Genomic DNA, 21,602 nt, shown 5'->3' with positions numbered 1-21,602 from the left:
AATGAGATGATGTGAATGCTGTGCTAAAAATAAAAAATGCTGTTTCTTCTAACCCTTTAATCTTATCGTTCCTCGATTGAATATCAATCAGGAGACTCTCGAGCGCTGTTAACTTGGGAAAAACGTTCTTTAAAAAATTGGGAGGGGTGGAAGAAGAGTGATGTAAAGCCCAGACGAATCAACCAGTACCGGTAAAGTAATCCAATTATGTAATGCAGACTTGTGATTAACTTGTGATGTAATAGTAGAAAGAGATCGCGATCTCGCTCTCGTATACGCTCTCGTCGACGCGCTTGATAAAATTCAAAATGTAATGAACTCGGTCAATCGAGCAGCATCGTGCAGGATCATCGAGTACTTATTTTTGCGTTATGGAATCTCGAGGGCTCGAATTTGGGGAACACCGATTCACGCGTACTCGAGAGAGTGTGTTGTCCGCAGACGTACTCACGATGACTATATACATTCATCCACTCCGCTCATCGCCCACGCGATTTTGCGTTGTACCCACGCAAATTCTGTGGGACGCAACAGTCTAGCATAGTTGAAGCTAAGCATGGGCGCCAGTCGTTCGAAATTCAATGGATACAAACAGGAAGTCAAGCCGGACGCCATCAGTATATATTTACTGTTTCTGAATTACAATGTCATCTGTTGATCGATAGATAGTAACCCGTGTCCCTGAAAAAATGATACAATTGAAAATTCACCGACATTTTTTTTTTATTTACAATTTAAATAGAAACTCTTTACCGAGATATATAATGTTGATAATTAAAACAGATAATATCCATCAACTTTTCTGTCAAGTAGATTTATGTAATTTTTCTCTTTTTTATCAGGGACACGGTTAGATAAGACATTTATCACGCTCGCATAGCTACAAGAATTTTAATATGCTCGCCACAGGGTTGTCTGAGGACGTTGGCGCCCGTAGTGACAATGTACAGGTATACGCGTATCTTCTGGGCGATAAAAAAAAACGACGATGCGATCCAGCATTATGTATAACGTAGTTGGTCGGAGATAAAGCGTAGGAAGAGCTTACTGAACCGTTGCCAAGCAACCGATTGACCCAGATAGTTGGGTGTCGGTCGTGAACACGATTGTCCCCCTGCGAACAATGTTGCCCTGGGCGTCTCGTTGTCGCCCAGGAGGCCTAGGATTTCAAATCAAAGGGGATGATGATTCGCGGATTTAACGAAAAAGAAGTTATGGACAACGAAGGGGCGTTCACAACCGATATAATCTCTGGACGAGTTTAATCTTTTATACTATACTGGAAAAATGAAGTCTAATTGCATTAATTGCATTAATTGAAATTTGATTGAAAAATTGAATTGTTTCAATAAATTATCGGATTTTATGTTATACAATCGATTTAATAGTGATAGACTACTTAAATTGTACTTCCAATTTATTAATTCATGCTATATTTTGACTTTTAATTGTGATCAGATTTGATAGCCTAAGGATAATATAACAAAGTTATACAATTTATCTGCTATTAACATTTTCTGCTATTCTCTCTCTTTTTCAAATTTCTATCATCAAGAACTGAAATCGATACCTATATTTTTAGTGAGTTTAGATGGACAAATAAGAATTTTCTAATTTAATTTAATAATTGATTTAATTTAATAAGATAATCAAAATTCTAATTTATATGATTAGAATTTTCTGATGATTCGTTCATTTTCAACTAGAAATTTTTTTTATTAGGTGTTGGAATTAATTCGTAGCGTTTTTTAATGAAAGAATGTTATTTATTTCACATGAGCATTAAAAAATACATTAATGAAAGTACTTCCCATCACTTGTAAAACGCTACGAATTAATTCCAACACCTAATAGTATATGGGTACGATAAAACATTTTGTCAATCATCATGAACAAATATATGATAAACTCTTACCTATAACAGATTTGAGAGAATTCGCCAAAAATATATTAATTCAAAATTCTTGACAATATAAAGATTTAAAAATAGCTTTCAAAAAAATTGTTAAAATTTTTGTAATATTTTATAACTTTTTTGTAATATTTTATAATATTGTATAACTTTTTTTATAATATCTATAAGTCTGACCACAATTAAAAATCTCATGACAAAACATAACATGAATTAAAATCTAGACATATTTAATGTTTCGTATAAGTATGATAAAATATATTTTGTCAACTATCGCGAATAAATATACGATAACTTCGATAAATCTGAACTCGCTGAAAATATGTCGATTTCAATTCTTGGTGATAAAAATTTGAAAAAGAGAGAATAGCAGGAAATTTTATAAATTGTATAACTTTGTTATAGTATTCTTATAAGCTATCGATTATAATTATAATTAAAAGTCAGAATACAACATAAATTAATGAATTGGAAGTACAATTTAACTAGTCACTATTAAATCAATTGCATAACATAAAATCCGATAACTTATCAAAACAATTTAACACTTTCAAGAAAATACATCGCTCTATTTATTTATTTACATTTTTTCCCGCGTTTCTATTTTATTCATTATCCTATTTCTGAATGATATTGAAGCTCGAATTAATCCTTGAACTTTAATCAACCTTTACTCCAATGCAAGATATTAAGTTCCACTTCGTTCCTTTACGCTCTGCGTTTCTTTTGATCGATTCTCCATTTCTTCGGTATTGTCAAGAAACGTTGCGATGAAATATTGCACGAGATAAATCTCTTTACTTCAGCTTATCTCTTTCTGCAGGAATGGAATCAATATTTTACGTTAATATGACCAGAGTTACGAAACTTTCCTTGTTATGCTCTTCTACATATTTTAATCCCTTATTGACATAATTTTCAACTTATGTAAATTATTGCATATTTGTATTATCTAATAATTGAATTATCATGAAACGTACATTATGTAACAAATGTTTGAATGTCTTTATAAAATACGTAAAAGATTATTTGAGTAAGAATTTTTTAATATTTATTTATTTATTTTATTTGAAAATTAAATATATTATGCATACACGAAAAATTCCATATTTTAATCGATTTAACATTTTTTATTTTTATATGTTATATAATCCCGTGATATTTTAACTTTGTTTCCATGAAGTTATTATCAACATACTTCTCTATGTAATAGAGACTCATGGATTACCATATCAAGTCGTTGAACTATCATTGACTTAGTTAAACGTTAAGCAGTAATCCTGATGGGATTTTCTAGTCAACTTTTGATATGAAATCATAATTATTTATTGGGATTTAACTTTTGGAATATTGAATTTGGAGAAATGATACATATAAATTATTATTAATATTAATACAATTCATAAATTAGATTTTATACATTTATATGATAATAACTGTAAATTATTAAAATTGCTTATTACGTTAATTTATAAAACTAATAATAATTAACATGTAAGGAATATACACATCATACAAAATACAACAGAAATTTCATAAGACGAATAAAATTAACCTTTATCAATATTTTGGGTTACAAAAGAAGGCAGGTGAGTAATACTAACAGCGAGATGGATAAGAAAAATCTACTTTGCAATTATTGTAATAAATTTTCCCGCTTCCGCGTGTTTCGCATCTCGCATTGGTTTGTACGGAATGCTGCTTCCCTGGATAATTACTTTGACTTGTTCGATACGAAGATAAATTCGTTGGTTAGATAAATGTCTCGTACGCGAATCCACTTCTGTGCCTTGTTTTTTGATTAATCGCAATCAGTTAATAGTCGTAAAACATGAAATACCATATGAGTAAATACTTGCGTTAAAAAGCTATATTGAAGTCATATGACATAGAAAAATAAATACGATAATACATATTTATACATATTTGTGTAAAGGAAATATTAAATTACTCGAAATAAAGATGCTTTTAATAATAATTCTATTACATTGAAAAACAATTTTTTAAGTAATAATTTTAATGAGAAGAAGATAAGTGAAATGCAGATTAAAAGTATCGTATAAAATAATAATATGAAAGCAATAAGTTCCAAAATATCGATTCAACTTTTTTCAAAATTTTGTATAATTTATTTACGTAACTTAACACAACTATAAAGTACATAACGTTGAAACATCAGGTGATTAACTATGCGTGTCTTCTACAAATCCTTCCTTAGAAAGCATTTTCCTTAGGTTCTGCTAAGCTTTCGCGGTGAGAGATGGGCGCAATGCTCGTTCTGTATACCCGGCATGAATCACGAAGCGAATCCTTGAAAGGAATTCTATGTCGTAATTGTTACGTTCCCGCAGATATAATCGCCACGCTCCAGCTCTCGATCGATAAAATACCTGGACGACATTGTTGAAATTCACGCAGTAATAGAAGCTGTGCGTGGTATCTTCTTTTCATATGGTATTTTCTTTCAAGTTACTCTTATTCAACAAAGTTGATTTTATAATGGTGACTATTTTTAACTAAAAATAGTTTCCTTTCAATAAATTTCTGTATCTGAATTCTTCTCGAATTTCACTTTTTGACAAATCTTTACCACAATACTTGTAAAAGACCGTTTCTTATGCCAATCTTTTCTGTTCTTTTTCCATCTTACGATTTCTGCAAAACGATGTAGTTACGGCACTTATAACTGTGTAACTTAATTAAGTGTCACTTAACATGTTGTTTCCGTGCGTTAATGTATTTTTACGTAATACTTCGTGAAACAATGTGTTCCGATGATGACCATCGGTGCTCGCTAATGTGAACACGGCGCGTCGTCAACGACGTCAGGAAGCTGCGATAATACCGTCAGGATGTCGTTATGTGCCAGAAAATGATAACGTCGGCCACTCCGAATAGAATTAGGTCGGAAATGCCGGTCACGGATGCCGCTTCTACAACGCGAAAAAATTTGTTCGAAAATATTTTAGCTAAAACGTGAGGCAAAACGCGTTCTAAGATTTAATTATAAAATTTTTGTTAGAATACAGAACTCAGCAAAATCTTGTTTGATCTCAAAATTTACATATATGTATCTAAATAAAATACAAGCGTACAATTTATTATGATGAAAGAAAAAGATTTATTGTTATAAATATCCGAATTTCGCGTAAATAGAATACATATTAAAATCGCTTTTTTGTGAATAGAGTATTAAATTTAACTGTGTAATTAGATATTATTAGATATATATAAAGTATATAATATACTCTCTAAATTCTTTGGAGTGGAATCTCATTTTAAAAAATAAAAATTGATCCAATCTTGAAGAGGAATGGCTCATTTTTCAATTTTTAAGAATGAGATTTCACTCTTTAGAGTGACATTCGCTCTGAAGTTTTAGAGAATAAGAAATTTTAACGAGAACGAAATTACAGTATAACGAGTTCAACTTGACGATATAACGTAATTCATTAAATTTATTCAGATTTGCTAACAAGTAAGACAATATTTGTTCAAACCTGTATTTATCATTTTTAAAATATACATTTTACTTTAATTGAGCAATATTTATATATGCATTTTGATGGATATTTATTAATTTTCATCAATTGTTACGTACGCACGCACAGGTGTTATTACAATATGTTCGTTATTGTATGTAATGTACTGACGTCGATCTTCGATTTACTCAATACTTTGTTTGTCCTACTCAACTGATTTCTGTCAGTGCACGATGGTGGAATAACATGATGTTCACGTCATTGTTATCGAAATATCGCACACACAGCTGTCGTGACATTATCGTTAACAAAACGCTTCATTAGTGTTACTTTATTGCCAACAGCTATTTTGATTAGTCTAAAAAATATACATACAAATAATTATATGTATATTTTTTAGAAATTTTAATATGTTCTTACAAATCTAATTAAGTCTCAAATTTATTCCTTATAATTCTAAAATAATATAATTAGAAAATAAAAATTCAGAAAAATAAAAATTATAGAAATGTTCAAATTATTCATTTTTATATCTTTTAATACGTAAAACCATTAATTTTTTACAGTTAATGCACGAAAAGCAAAGTTGGTAAAAATTATGTTTTAAACTGTTTCAAAACATGCTCAGTCAATATTTTTAACATATTTTAAACATGTTTTTCAGATACTTAAAACATGTATGCATTATTAAAACACGTTTAAAAAAAACATATTTTGTTCTTTTAAAAAGCATTATCTTTTAACAACCCGGAAAGAACTATTTTGCTGAAGTACTTAAAAATTTAGGTAGATACAGATCTGAAAGTAATTTTATTGAATCATCAAAATAATTATGTTATAGGAAATTCAAATATGATGAGCAATACTATAAAAAATTCTGACACATTCTATCAACTAACTCGAGCGTCCTACATAATTATTTTGATGTTGTAACAGTATTATTTTTAGATCTAACTAACTTTTTAGCTATTTCAACATCGTTTTTTCCGTGGATTTTTTATATTCAGCACTATTTTTTTCCTCAAAATTCTTTTGTAGTATTTGAAAAGCGGTATTTTTTTAAATACATAATCAAGATAATATTGTAGTACACTTACATAAGAAAAGGAAAATGGTTGAGTTGGAAGATACAGATGGCATCATTTATCGTGACACATCAATTAGCACGCTTATTATGTAGCAGCTCACATTAACAGTCGGCAGTTACAGCGAAAATTTTCACGATTCCGCAAGTGCGCTTAATCACCACAAATTAATTAATAGCTCCGCGCGTCGTGTCAAATCGTGCCTTCTGCCTTGTTCGACGAAAACAAATTGCTACCTGCCACTTCCGGTCATTCGTAATCGTCATCTTTCTTCATCGTGGCTCTTCCGCTTTTCTCGGGCCTCGTCAACGAGGATACGTGATTAGCAGTCAGGGTCTCCGTGCGTGCAACGCAACGCAACGCAACGCAACGCAACGCAACGCAACGCAACGCAACGCGACCCGCGCGAGTGCGTAGGCACGCAATTCCTCGCACGTAGAAAATCGCATTCGTATGTCGCAGATGCGTTAGCAGCTGTATCCTAAATACGCAGAGGAGCAGCAACGAGCGATTGTCGAGCTATGCACTACGTGCGTGTGCTGAGTATGATATACTGGTTGCTCTTGACATTATAGCAACATCATCCGCACGGCTTTAGTGATTCGTTATTCCGCTTGGCGTGATTCTCTCTTCGTGATTCTGAACCTCGGCGACTAGATGCCCGAGGCATTTTCGTAACGCCGTTGGACATGCTTAACGTATAACGTAATATTTGGTGTAGCCTCGTCACTGTGCTCGATGCACACTAATTCCCGACGAATGGCATTCGCCCAGCTAAATTAATTCCGATTGCCATAATGGCGAGACATCGAGATACTAGATATCTTTCGTCTTTTTTCTTAAAAGACGAAAAAGATTCACGTTTAAGGTAATAGCGTATAATCCATGAGATTTTGTAAAATCTAAAGAGTCTAATTGTTAGGCAAATTTTTTTCATACACTGGGTTAAGTGCAGGTACGAACTAATGTAAGATTTTTTTCAACGTAATGCATTGAATCTCGGTACAATGGACCTTGTAACCCGTAATTATGTTGTCAAACTACTTGATATGGTGAAACAAAGCTTGTCAGGGTTCATTAAGACATTCCTTTCATTCAGCCGAGCTATATGAGAGATCGTCTATAGTAATCTTATATAGAAGAGAGTCTTGCTAAACTGGATACATCGTGTAATCTGCATTCGTTTCCACTGAGTGTCCCTTTCTGGCTCTGTCTAATGAGTAACATTGCATTGTCAGGTGTAATGCACGAAAAATCGATCGCGATGTCTTTTCTTTTTTTCCTTGAAACATTTATCCAGGCTTCCTTAGAAGGCATCGATCGATGTTTATTTCGCGCCGCTGTTATACTCATGAAACACAATTACACCAGGTGACGGCGCACGATAAATCCCCACGAGATGTGGCGCTTAATTTTTTAAGAGTTCCCATCGATCCTGTACTAGTAAGACAAGGTCACCGTCCCGGTTCATGATATTGCAAAACCGCGTTCCGCATTCTTTTTCGATTACACCTCGCATTTTTTACGCATCTTTTGTGACTAACTTATTTACGCATTTTTTTTCATAATCTTTTTCATAATGACGAATTCGATCGAATAGAAAACAGTCAACTTTTATGAAAGAGAAAGAGTTAAGTTGTTTTGCGACAGTTGTAGTATACGTTTATATTATAGTTTAAATTTACTTTCAAGAAGAATCATAAAGTATGTTGAAAGTATTGATAGTATATTTGTCATAGCGCATATAACACTGCACGAAATAAATAATAATGTTTATAAATAATGAATAAATAAAAACATTATATAGAGTATTTAATAATATATGAAGATTAAAATTTGTAATCTAATACGTATTTATTAATATGTAACTAAAACAATTTTTCATTATTTTTTAATATATTTTTTATGTGTTAATAATTTATTATTAATTTTTTATATAATGTATGATGTGAAAATTGTTTTTTATTGTAATACAATTTATTATCGATGTAATCATCATATATATTTTGAGAAATATTTTATAAAAATCTCTCAATTGTCCTTTTGTAAAGAATTTAATTGTCGACTGATTTATTGTTGTATAACGAGGTATTTTTTTTCTATAATCGTACAAATTCACAGTGGTAATAGAAATTGTGGGAGGTGTACACAGCAAAGTATCGACAGCGCAACTTTCGATAGGAACGGAGACAATTTTAAGACCTGTTCCTTTAACAATTCGTTCGAGCGGGTAGATAATGGCGCCAACGTGAATGTAGTCAACCTTGTGCGTTACCTACCACACCCTGATTCTGGATGCAAAAGCCGAGAGCTCGGTTTTCACCAGTTTCAAACAGTGGAAGGCCGTAAGTGACAGGAAAATCGATTTTTATTTTTCGTCATGTCACGTCAATAATTTGTGTTATCTTTTCCTTTTTTTTTTTTTATTATTTTTGTAGTACTGAATTTATTCGCATCGCAATATTTATTAGTAAATTAGCATATAACTTGTTGCTAGACATTATCGTTTTATGGAATATGTGATATGTAGACAAATATGCATATATATGTCGTTTATTCAATAAAATGACATGTGCACATATATATATTGTGTGTGTGTGTGTGTGTGTGTGTGTGTGTATATATATATAAATATATATATATATGTATATATATAAAGGACCCCGCACTAATTATATAGAAAAATAAGTTTCGATAAAATAAATTTGTTTTTATGTACATATTATATATAAAAAAACGTTGTTATAACATAATGAACAAAAGATGTCAGTAGACACAATGCTCAATAATGAATAGTTTTTGAATTATGATGTGTTAAGGTGCAATTTCATGCAGCGAAGGAAAGTTGACTTTTTACTGGCCCCACTTCATCACAATCAAAGCAGCGTTCAAAAGCTATTCGATCTGCTTTTGCTTCCTTTTCATAGAGTGTATCTTCGCTGATTTGAAACTCGAAAATACTCATTTATTTTCGCTAGCTTTTAATTCATTTTAATAAAAATGGATTACGATAATGAATACATCGAGTATGTGAAATAATATATTAGTATAATAGCAACTACAGCAGAGATTCGAAGGCATAATCGTTGCAACTGCTAATATACAATTATTAAAAAAGAAGAAGTACTGGGTAGCACTCATTTTCAAAAATCGCAGCGAACATGATTTTTTCTTTGCTTTGCTTCCAAAATTAATTTTGAAGCATACGATTCTATGATACGTGACATGTCATATATCTCAGTGATGTTTCGCTATTAGTTGAATAATATCGAACTTTGGACGTAGCTTTGCTGTATACGAAAATTTATGGAGTGGGAATGAAACATCAGCTTTTATTAGCTGCATGAAATGACTTTAAAGATGTAAAATTTTGCTCAGAAAGCATCTACTATAATACACCATAACTCAAAAACTATTCGTTATCACTATTATTAAGCCTAATGTCTATGATATCTTTTGTTCATCACATTATAAGCTACATCATACACGATTTATTTCATCCAATTTTCTAAAAAATAATTACTGTGGAGTTCTTGATATGTAAATAATAATATTTTCATAAATATTTATGCGTACTATTATTTTGTCTAAGTATGTTATCTATTAATTTCTTGAGAATCTAGTTGTAATGGATACACTTAAAAGTTTATAATAACGATTGCGACTTCAAACGAAATTGGATATTATTACTTTAACGACTTTAATGTGGTCAGCTTAGGAACTATTCATATCACAGTAAGCTGCGTAATGTGTTGTGCTCGCCATTCTCTCTCACGCAATAGTATGGTAAACCTACGTTGACATTTAGTTGGTTCACTTTTTATGAATAAAACTGATTTCCCTACGATTGCACCCCGTATAGTAAAATGTTAACATTACATATAATGAAATAATATTTACGAGAAAACGTTATACACAGATATTAGATTTTGAAATGTTTAGATTTAGAAGCATTTATTACATTTTCCAAATCATGTTTTTTAAATAATTTCAACAATTTTAATATCTAAAAAGAGTATTTTGTTTTTTTTTTTTTACTTATATTATGTATTTTAATCCGATTTTTAAAAATTATCTCACTTTTAAATATGAATATAACATAATAGTGAATAAATTGCGAAATTAATTTTGTATACTTTTGAAGGTAATAAGTATTGTGTTAACCTCTTAATATTTGGAGATTAGGTTCAAAATTTAATTGAAATCCTCATTTGATATTATTAAATCAGAGCAATAATTTATACTATAAAACTATATTTATATACAAATCATTTTTTATTAACTTAACTAATCGAATATTGGCACTATATATATATAAAACTAAATTTGTACAATTATATATCTCTAGAAAAAATATTACATACAGTATATATATAATGTTGCAAATTCTCTCAGGAAGTTTTATGCACACATTCTTTATCACTTCAGGAAGTTAGCGTTCTTCCTTCCTTTTTCATTATTTATATAAATAGCATCATTATCGGTCGCAGTGGTTTGACCGCGATGTTATTTTATTTTTTAATCGCACAACTATCAGTCTACAAGAAATCCGCTACGATGTATTACAATTGTTTACTGCTACAAAATGCAATAGCGTAACATAATGTTTTGTCATAAAAAACGATGACTATAGCGACAAATAAACTTTTAAATTTTTTCATCGAGAATAATAAAACATTGTTATAGTTTTTATACTTAAAATTCTACTAATACGCCAAAATTCTACTAATAAAATCTGGAAGCGAATGTTATTATTAACGGAATTGCAAATTTGATCGTCGGATGCGAAAACAACCGAATGTTCAATTTAATTATCATGCCATATCATTATATAGTGTCCCATTTTATGTAATAAATCTATTGTATTTTTTTAATCAAATCTTATTTCGTTAATAATCTCGTTTGTAACAAATAGAAATTATAACAGAAGAATTGAATATAAAAAGAAGAAAAGAAAAACTTAAAATGAAAACTGAAACTGCCTTAATGAAATTTTCCACTGATTATCATATCATAAAAAATAAGATAAGATGAAATACTGATCAATGTGACACATGATGCATAGCATTTTATAAAAGAAGTTTATTACGGCTTAAATAACAAGGAATGATGGGTTGGCGCCTGTTCCCGGGAAAGCAACTATAAGCAACAGGTGTACGAGAATCCGCAGTGCAGGTAAATCGATCATAGGGGCCACGAAAGCAAAAGCGCGTGTAGAATTTCGACGTATCGCTTATTGACCCGCAAAATTTTTCTGTATTGCCTTCTCGAATAAATATCGTTGAAATACGTTGAATAGCCTCTCGATAGATCAATACAGATAAGTTGAACTAGTCCTTTTTGGAGACTGTTAGAAATGTCGCATTGTTATTGGATTAGATTTCAACGAAAGATCATTAGCGAATTTATCAATTAAGAGAGAGAGAGAGAGAGAGAGAGAGAGAGAGAGAGAGAGAGAGAGAGAGTTAGCACACGTTTCTTTATTATTTTGACTTATTATTTCGACTAACGCAAATGCTGTCGCACGTTTTGCATATTTTATGAAACTTTGTCGACAATAATGTTCTTGTGAATGGCCATTTTATCTTATCTGAAATACCACTTAATTTCTTATTCTTTTTTGTAAAATTTATAATTTTTTTCGTTAATTAATTTTTACTATCGAATGCTACATCTTTGGTTATTTTTAGCATATATAATTTAGACAAAAGGAAAAATTTTTCAAAACAAAATATTTTGAATGTTATATTTTTTTTCTTTTTTTTCCTATTTTAAAAACGTTCTATTTTCAACATTAGGTACATACATTCTGCTTTCTATCCTATAAATTTATTCTATCATAAAACAGAGATTTTATGAATTAAAGTAACAAATTAATTAGAACAAGAAATGATTTCATTATTCGCTCATTTTGATTCTTAGATTTCATACAAGAACTTTAATACTTTAGTATATTTACGATTATTATAAAACTTTTTAATCAGCTTAATTCCATTAAATATGTCAATGTGATATATTGTATTTATTTTAATACACACACACACACACACACACATAATATATCTTCTCCTAAAGAGCTTTCATTTGACAATATTTACGTTGCATGCTGCGCATCTAAGCTAGTCTTCAACGTTCCTGATGAGGTGTCGCATGTAAGTACGTAATTTACGTCCTACTCAAGCCAAGATTAGCACGCGTTTGTTACTTCCCATAATTAACCAAGCTGTTTGTATATACCTACATTGCGAATGACATCTGCAACCGACGTTGTAATAAAGGCCATCTCAAGTAGAGCGACTGTAATGGTCTTATTATTCAGTTATTGATCGGATAACGTGCCAAATAGAACTTCGTTAGGGGTGAGAGATGGAAGAAAAGGTGATATTAACCACCAGTAATGCGTTTGAAAGTTTCAATGATATCCTTGAGACACCAAGTCTCGTTCCCGTTTATTCGAAATTTCACCAACCTTCACGAGGATCGTTATCGTACCGCAGCGAACTTGAGAATCTCATGGATAGAAAATTAAGATTAAGCGAGAGTACTCGCATAATGTATTATACAAATCTGATTGTAGATTTAATTAATCCTTGCACAGTTGAGATGCAAAAGAGCTTGTTTAAACGTGCAAGATATATAGAATTCATTGTCTGTTAGCTCTTCTTATATTTGTCGGTTTTATTTTATCATATTTTTAATTGCGTCACACAAACAGTGATCACACATTTATCAAGCTATATATACAAAAATTCTATTTATATATTTTATATAAATAGAATTTTTTTATAATATATTTTAATTGTATACATGTTTTATTTTATATGTGTATTTAATTTTATATATATTTTATTCATGTAATTTACATCGTTACATTTTCTAATGTTATACGCTGACTTTTTACGAAACTATAGCGTAAAAATACATTTGATGTGAACATTTAATAACAAAGTTATCAGTTAAAAAATTGAGATTTAAATTCGTTGAAAACGAGATTTTTATAAAAAGATTTTTTAAAAATACGCGGTTTAAAAATATCGCACTTCCTATCGATTTATTTAAAAACGTTGCACGCTTTCTTTATACCGGAAATCTAAAGATTTTTCGTAATTAATATCTCTTTGTAAAAGTCAAACGATACACATTTAATCAATCCCAAATAACCTTCTGAAGAAAGGTCAGAAAGGTCTCGTTATGTTGAAGTAAATGGTAAGAGTTAGTTGTGCTCATTATGTGTTGCGAGCACGTATTATTTCACGAAAGAAACAAGCTTCAGGAAAAAGATTGATAAGTATCAAGCAAAAATACTAGTAGAATTTAAGTAACTTTTTGCGAAATAAGATTTAATACATTAAGATTAGATACATTCATACATTCACATTTTTAATCCGTGAATATTAACACTATTTACTCTTTAAGCAGAGGTATCACATTTATAAATAGTATCTCATAGCTTTAACGAATTACAAATTCATAAAAACATAAGGCGATAATTTTACACTGTTTCCTGAATAGCGGAAGAAAATTTGGAAATATGTTTGTGGTTCAGAAATGGCACTATTTTGCATATGAGATAATTTATTTATTATAATGACTGTAAAAGTCTCGTTTATATTTAGTTTAATTTGTTTATGCTTGATTAAAATTTATAACGTTTGAGAAACCGGATTCACACACGACTTTCAAAGTAAACAGCTTATGTGTTTGTACCAGTATTTATACAAATAATTACATTCGCTGTTTTGAATTTATTTTGTAAATACTTGGCACTCATAAGAATGCATGGTACATTTTGATAATATTCAGTGATTAATGCTATCAAAACAATAATGTACAGAGTATTTATCCTTACAGAGTTCAAGAGTAATCCGCAATTTCGCGATGAGGAAAGTTTTTTAGGTAATGAAGTTAATCGTTGGAATCTCGCGTTGCTGACGTAAACTCGCCGACCAATTACTCGTTACGTACGTGCTTTTATCGCCCGTATCGTTACTTATTGTAATAACGCAAGCATAAAAGTACAAAAATACATATGTACGTACGTTCCACCGTTTCGCAATAGGAATTTTTTCCCAATATTTCCAACGCTTGGTATTATCTATGAAAGTAGCAGCCGCTTTAAACGAAGTGAAATACACGCACTCGCTTATCATCGATTGCATTCCCACTAACGTTGCTATGGTTGTGCAAGATTGTCTCACCTACCGTAACGCTCGCGATTTACAGAATTATCTTACGCAAGGTACCGCAAGTTATACGTATAAAATGATTTTAGTGAAGGTTGCTGATTTCGGTATATGAACATTAGTCAAAGTCAAATTACTGTGCTTGAAAATCTATTATATAAAGTCAGAGAGAATATCGTGCACGATGCGAAGTGTGTATCGTAATTAATAATTGTTATGAAATTAAAAATAATTTCTATTCTTTTTTAGTCTAAGATATCCAATTGTCGAAAAAACATAATTGTCTCTTTAAATGATTTATTATTATCAATATTTATGTATATATATATACAAATATATATATATATATATATATATATATATATATAATAAATGTATTTATTATATATAGAGGAAATATTTTTTTTAATCTTTTAATTTTTAGAATGTAAATATTAATTACTTATTTGTGACATATATGATAACGTTCTGTTCTAATAAACAAAAGAGTTTCACGAAAATAACCGTATTTATGATTTTACTAAATTTTTCAACGAATACTTTTTAGTGTATCCAAAAAACACAATTTTTCATTTTTTCATTCATTATAATAGATAATACATTTTAATGTATATGTTAATGTATTAGCTGAATATTAATAAACTTAATTTCGTACAATAACCAACGTCGGCTCTTAGAAGCTTTTTGTTATTGTTTGATTTACTTCATTAGAGCCTATACAATTTTGAAATAATATATTTCAATTGTTACATCTATTTATTATAACATATAATTATATTTCGCAAAATAAAATATTGAAGATAGTAAGTAAACTTGCGTTAAAATTCATTTATTTTAAATTATGAGTCAACACATGGTGTTGGAAATGACACATTTTGACATCCGAAAGAAATACATCTTTTTAAGTAAAATAATTTTGAGAAATATACAATCTGTTTTATTCTTTATTAAATTGTTAATTAGTATTTACATTTAAAAATAAAATTTTTTAAAAACATATTTTCCCGTACGTATTTTTTGCATTTACTATAAATAATATTTATTTATCCATATGCAATGTTTACACACACACACACACACACACACACACACACACACACACACACACACACACACACACACACATACACACACGGATATATATATATTATATATACACTCATATTGACATATTCACATCATTTACATATAAAATTTTGATGTGTCAAACATCACATTATTTATTATAAATATCAAAGAATCTCACTAATCATATAGAAAATTGAGTCTCGTTGAAATTAGCTTCAGATATTTAGTTTTATAATATGATGAACACACACCAAAAGATGTTATAGATACTATTAATAATGAATTGTTTTTGAGCTATAATGTATCATAGATGTTTTATGAGCACAAGTTTTAAACCTCTGATACATCATAGCTCAAAAACTATCCATTATGTATCTATTACATCCTTTAATTACCAGATTACAAGTTATATGTAAACTAACCCATTTCAATTTGGGGCTCAATTTTTCATACAATTAATGCAGGGTCTTTTAGCAAAGATAATTTGAAAGTTAGGAAAAATTTATCAAGAGCGATAGTTCTTTTCCCTTTTCAAAGTTCTCACGAATATCCGAATTGCTCGAAGGGACACAGTCTACGGTATAGGCATACGCGGTATAGGATCCGGAACGCTCTGTATAAGTTACTCCAACGACATGGCGTAGTTGTTGAAACGATATAAATTCTACGGACGATGAAACACTCGCGTGCGATCAGGCCGGCCGCGGGTCATTGATTTAGCTGACGACCGATACCCGCTCGTATACCCGCGAGAAGTAGCACCGACTGTTATACATTATGCAAAACTTTTTCCCAACCGACTACGACTCACAACCGTTACGTCCGTATGCCGTTGCCATTGCCGATTGGATAAACGTTTCTCGCGTTGCGTTCCTGCGAAAACCACCGCGATCTCTCTCCGCGTTCCTGGCCGGCACCACCTGACGGAACCGCTAAAAACTCTGTGTCGCAAACAAACGCTCTGGAACGGAGCGCCACGCCGGTCTGCACAATGCGGCGCTTTGCTTGCGAAAGCGTAATTGCGAGCACACAACATAAGCACGCGTTCGCCATTGTCGTTATTTCGACATTACTCCGGCGTAATTTGCCGATTCCGCTGCATTCGTTTATCAGTTGGTGCGAATTGCGGTACTGCTAAAGGCTTCGTCGTTATACGAGTCGCGTTGGTTGGTAATACAATCCTGCGGAAAAGTGCCACATCGATCATTTTACAGTATATACTCGTAACCGATTGACCTATGCCGACGTCGAGTGTTACAATCGTTTTTCTCATACCCAGCAGCTTATCGAACGACGGTCAGTATATCGTGTGTACAGGCCGCCCCAGGTTCGTCCCACGATTCTCGTATAATGGATTCCTCCGGCGAATTGCGCGGTGGATTTACACGACGGTTACACCCGCGTGCATTGGACAAAAATAAGTGAAGTCTTTAACCCTTGGGAAGGAAGTTCCAGAAGTTAACTTTTGCGAAACAAACATTCGCGCAGCTATAGACTTCTCGCGACAACGTTTACCTAAATCTAACTTCTCAACACGATATTTAATGCGGTATTTAGAAATATTGTCACTGAGGGTTGTACATTGTCGTCGAGTTAATTAGCTGATTAGAAAGGGATTACAAATTAATTGAAAACGTTTGTGCTGACAAGGAAACGTGCCACGATGCAAAAGTGATTTAAAAAACTAACGTTATCAATTGAAAGATTACGTTTGAAATATTCTAGGTGGTCGAATCTTGGGATTCTATGAATTTAGCCGGAACATATTTGATCATTTTAATTTAAGACATAAAATATCTCGAGAATATAAAATCTCTGCATATAAAAAAAATGTTTTAAATAAAAGTAATTAAATTGTAATTTAAAAAGGACCATCAGATAAGCCATTTAGATTTTGGGTCCTGGATCCTTATTGAGCCTAAATTCAAATCCTATTTTTATTTTTTATATTTATCCTATTTTTATTTTAGAAACTTTTTTTTAATGCTTTGTTCTCAAAATGTTTTGTATCCAAGTTAAAATAGTACAATGTTCCGGCCCAAGTCGGATACATAATTCATAGAATCCCAAGATTTGATCATTTAGAATATCTATTTCGAACGTGAAAAGTTCGATCTTTCAATTGATAGCATTAGTTATATATCACCTTTGAAATATAACATGTTTCCTTGAGAGATCTTGAATTTCGATTCCACGTGGAATCTTAAACAAAGAGAGTTTGTGACAATTTCTAAAGTATCACGAGGTATTAAGGTTTTTAATGTAAATGATTCGGGATCCTCTGCATTACGTGGAAAACATAACTGAAACAGAGGTCGATGACGCATATCGAATTACAGTTTCAATTGGTTTAATGAGAGGGATCACTTTTTTTTCGTGTTATTAGAGAAGCCCGCGTGCGACTCTGATCAATAAACTTGATGGCCTTGATATACACCAGACTTTTCTAACGAAGTAAAAGTGGGCTGTGAATCGACGAGAACGTCGGACGGCAGATCGCCTTCGTGGAAGTTTTAAGAAATTACATGTCGCCAACGGCGTGTTTGCCGCGGCAAATGTAATTTTGTCGCTGTCTGACTGTTTAACGAGCAAAAATAAACGGCGTTTCTGCGAGCGATCAAGTTTATCTCTCTCATAGCAGAAGTTGCCGCCTTGCGGGTGACGAACAATGTTTACTGGTGAAGCAGCCGCGCGTTGTGCGTATTTCGATAATACAATAGCGATTGCGTAACACACGGGGCGGATGAAAGATGGGCGGATGAAAGATGGGTAAACGATGTGGCGAAAGGCTTAATGGAACGAGAAATGTAATTTTTTTATTTAACGTTCGCGGTATTTTTATGTTATTGCATTCTCGCGTATACGTCATGTATAACAAATTTTATGTATTTTATGTAACAAGGAATAGAGGAAGTATTACATGTATCACATCTGCAGAACATAACATTACATCAACATTATTTTCCTCGACTATGTAATTGTTACGTACAACATATGTTATACAGGGTGTTTCTGAAATAATGCCCATACAATCATACGGTGCTATTCCTAGTAAAAACATTGAGTCGAAAAATCCTCTATTATTTTGCAATTTTCGCAATTTTTTTTTTTTTTTAGTTTATCAACAAAATGTCTAAAAACGTAGAGTTTATTTTTCAACCTAAATTTTTATTTATCATTGCTGAAAAAAAAGTAATAAAATTCTACATTCTAATAATACAGTGTGTCACTTTGATATCATGTTGGCCTATATATAGAATTGATAATTAAACACTTGCGAGTCGCAATGCCACGCCGGTGGCGGCGGAAAACGCTCTAGAGATTGATCTTGTCGATCTCGCTCTCCACCCTGCGCGTAAGAGTCGGCAGCGCGTATTCAAGGCCGCTCGAGGCCGGGATCGAGAGGCTCGAATTCGTCGCGTTGATCTCTCGCGAGTCGCGGGCGCGAGATAGAGAGAAGGAAACTCCCGAGTTCGAATTCCTCTCTTTCGCGTCTACGCCTGTATGTGTTTCCCTCTTTCTCCTTCTCTCCCTTTCCCCCGGCTCTCTCCTTTCCTCGTCTACCTTTCCATCACGTTCTCTCTCTCTCTCTCTCTCTTTCTCGGTCTCTCCCATTCTGCCTCCGTCTCGCTCCAACATTTTCTTTCTCTCAGCGCGATAAACCGAGCGCAAACGTCCTTGACGGTCGCTGTAGTGACGGCGGCAGCGCAACGCGGCGTTGCATGTCGTTGCGCTTGTGCGCAACTTCCACGCTCTTCTCTTCGCTATATCTTTCTCTTTCTCTTGTTATCTCTTTCCCTTTCTCTCTTAATGCACACCGCAAGTCACGAGCAACTCTCCACTTCACCATGCATGCGGTTGCTGCCGTGCGCACATTACGTCATCAACACCTTCACTTCGCTCGCGCTGTCCGAGCGCGACGACGCGATCTCTCGACTCTCGTCGTCCCTCGACGAGAGTCGCCTGTGTTCGCGGATTCCGGTGCACCGGGTCTTACAATTAGAATTAGCATCGTTAGTTTCGAGATCGTTACTTGAATTTAATTTTCTCGTTAACTGTTAAATTAAAGAGACGCATGGAAATTTAACGGATCTCAATACTGTCTCGTACTGTCATGATTTCTTGCCAAGTTCACACACAAATCGAAAAATTAAAAAATGCTCTAAAATACATTTCTAAAAATCTAATGATTGAACTTTTCGCTTTGTCTAATTTAAAAAAAAAAACTTATAATATGTTATAAAGTCCGCTATTTCTGAACGTATGATATTTTAATATTTCTTTTATGACGTACTCTTAGATTTATTATTATTTATAAGACAAAGTAAAATGTTAGCTGCATTATTGTTTAAGAGAAAAGAAAATTGCATACTCCCGTTTAATATCAACAAGAGCTATAGTATATACAGAAATTAAAGCTTACGGCTTAACCGAAGCTACTTTCTCGGACATTACATTACCTGATTCTGAAAGCTTTATTAACCGCGGTGCAAAGTTACCGTCGTAGGTGTGTAATCCTATCTTGTGTGCTCCAGTTTCGTGTAAATTACAAATTGAATACGTGCGCAGAGATTTAACTCGAACGGAATAAGAGAATGATTTTATGATAGCTTTGAATTGCACTGCATTATCTGTTAGATTGAATATTGCGAATTAATTCAGCGAAATTAATTTCATCTATTTTTATTTGCTTGGTGACTGTACGAGATGTCCCAAAATTTTGTGACTGAAAGTACTATAGCAAAATGGTTCTTGAAAAATTAAGTAAAAAAAGATACTTGTAAATTGTATTTTAAACAGTTTTTGTTTTGAGATAATAATTTTTGAGATAATAAGAGTTCAAATATGTGTAATTATAGACTATATTGAGATGGTCACATGTCCATGAGTCACACGTGATAGTATTAACTAGTGAACACTCTCATGAATGCGCACTTTAGCGTGTTCGTTAATATTTATATGCGATCATCCATAAACATAGTCTATAACTAATATTCTTGAGGCTTCCACGAGTGCTTTCTATATAAAGGTTATGCGTTTTTGGCATTTCAAATCTGAACACGGAGAAAACCCGCGAAACGCATCTTTATATGGTCTATAATTGATCATATTTAAAAGAACTTTATATCTCAGAAATTATTGCTTAAAATAAAAATTTACAAATAATTTTTTTTACTTAATTTTTTGAAAACTTCCTTGCTGTAGTAAGTATTTGAAGTCGCAAATTTTAGGACACTTTGTATGTGCAGAATATTTCACAACTGAAAAAATCAATATATACTGTAAATTATTTTTAAATAATAATAAAAGAAACTTAGAGAATTTTTAAAAATAAATTTTATTATAGATAAAACAGATAATATATAAAATTTCATCTATTTTATAATGTGGGAGAAGAACACAATTTTCTTCCGGTTTTTAAGTTTTGATACGAAATATCTTTAGTCGCGTAGAAAAATTAAAATATCTTTGCAAGCTCGTCGAAAGCTAAAAATTTAGATAGATCTTCTTTAAAGTAAAATTATCCGCAAAAGTTCAGATAATTAGTACGACTCCGCTACTATACTTAAATGTCAACGATCGCGAACATTTAATAGGAACCTTCAGATATATTTTTTTACAAATTCCTTTTTTATGCGAGAAGACGCGTACGGAACCGCCACCGACTTGTGGACATCTAAAAAATTTATCATTGCTTCCTTACATTCTTTGCCTAACGATGAATGGCAGGATTGTTACCTCGACGGTATAGCGCGTCCGAGAATAGATTAACCACCGCTTCGATTTAAAAGTATGACCAACACTATGACGTGAAAGTAACGATCTGATGTCGAGTCAATAACCTGCAATAACTGTTTGACCTAAAATTGTC

At 32.2% G+C, this 21,602-nt stretch overlaps 1 protein-coding gene and 1 long non-coding RNA gene across 2 annotated transcripts in view; both read left to right on the top strand.

Moving 5' to 3' along the window:
• Window positions 1-21,602, top strand: part of LOC105143318 (terminal nucleotidyltransferase 5C) — a 140,247-nt gene that overhangs the window by 43,476 nt on the left and 75,169 nt on the right. The window lies entirely within an intron of this gene.
• On the top strand, window positions 15,049-21,194 carry LOC147910362 (uncharacterized). The gene is made up of 2 exons (XR_015544581.1): window positions 15,049-17,279; window positions 18,117-21,194. It is a non-coding gene; the product is annotated as an uncharacterized LOC147910362 (long non-coding RNA).

The sequence above is a fragment of the Acromyrmex echinatior genome, chromosome 3, assembly GCF_024713525.1.
Source record: "Acromyrmex echinatior isolate Ae372 chromosome 3, ASM2471352v2, whole genome shotgun sequence".
Classification (NCBI taxonomy): domain Eukaryota; kingdom Metazoa; phylum Arthropoda; class Insecta; order Hymenoptera; family Formicidae; genus Acromyrmex; species Acromyrmex echinatior.
Note: the sequence above shows the minus strand (reverse complement) of the source record. Positions and strands in the feature narration are given on the sequence as shown.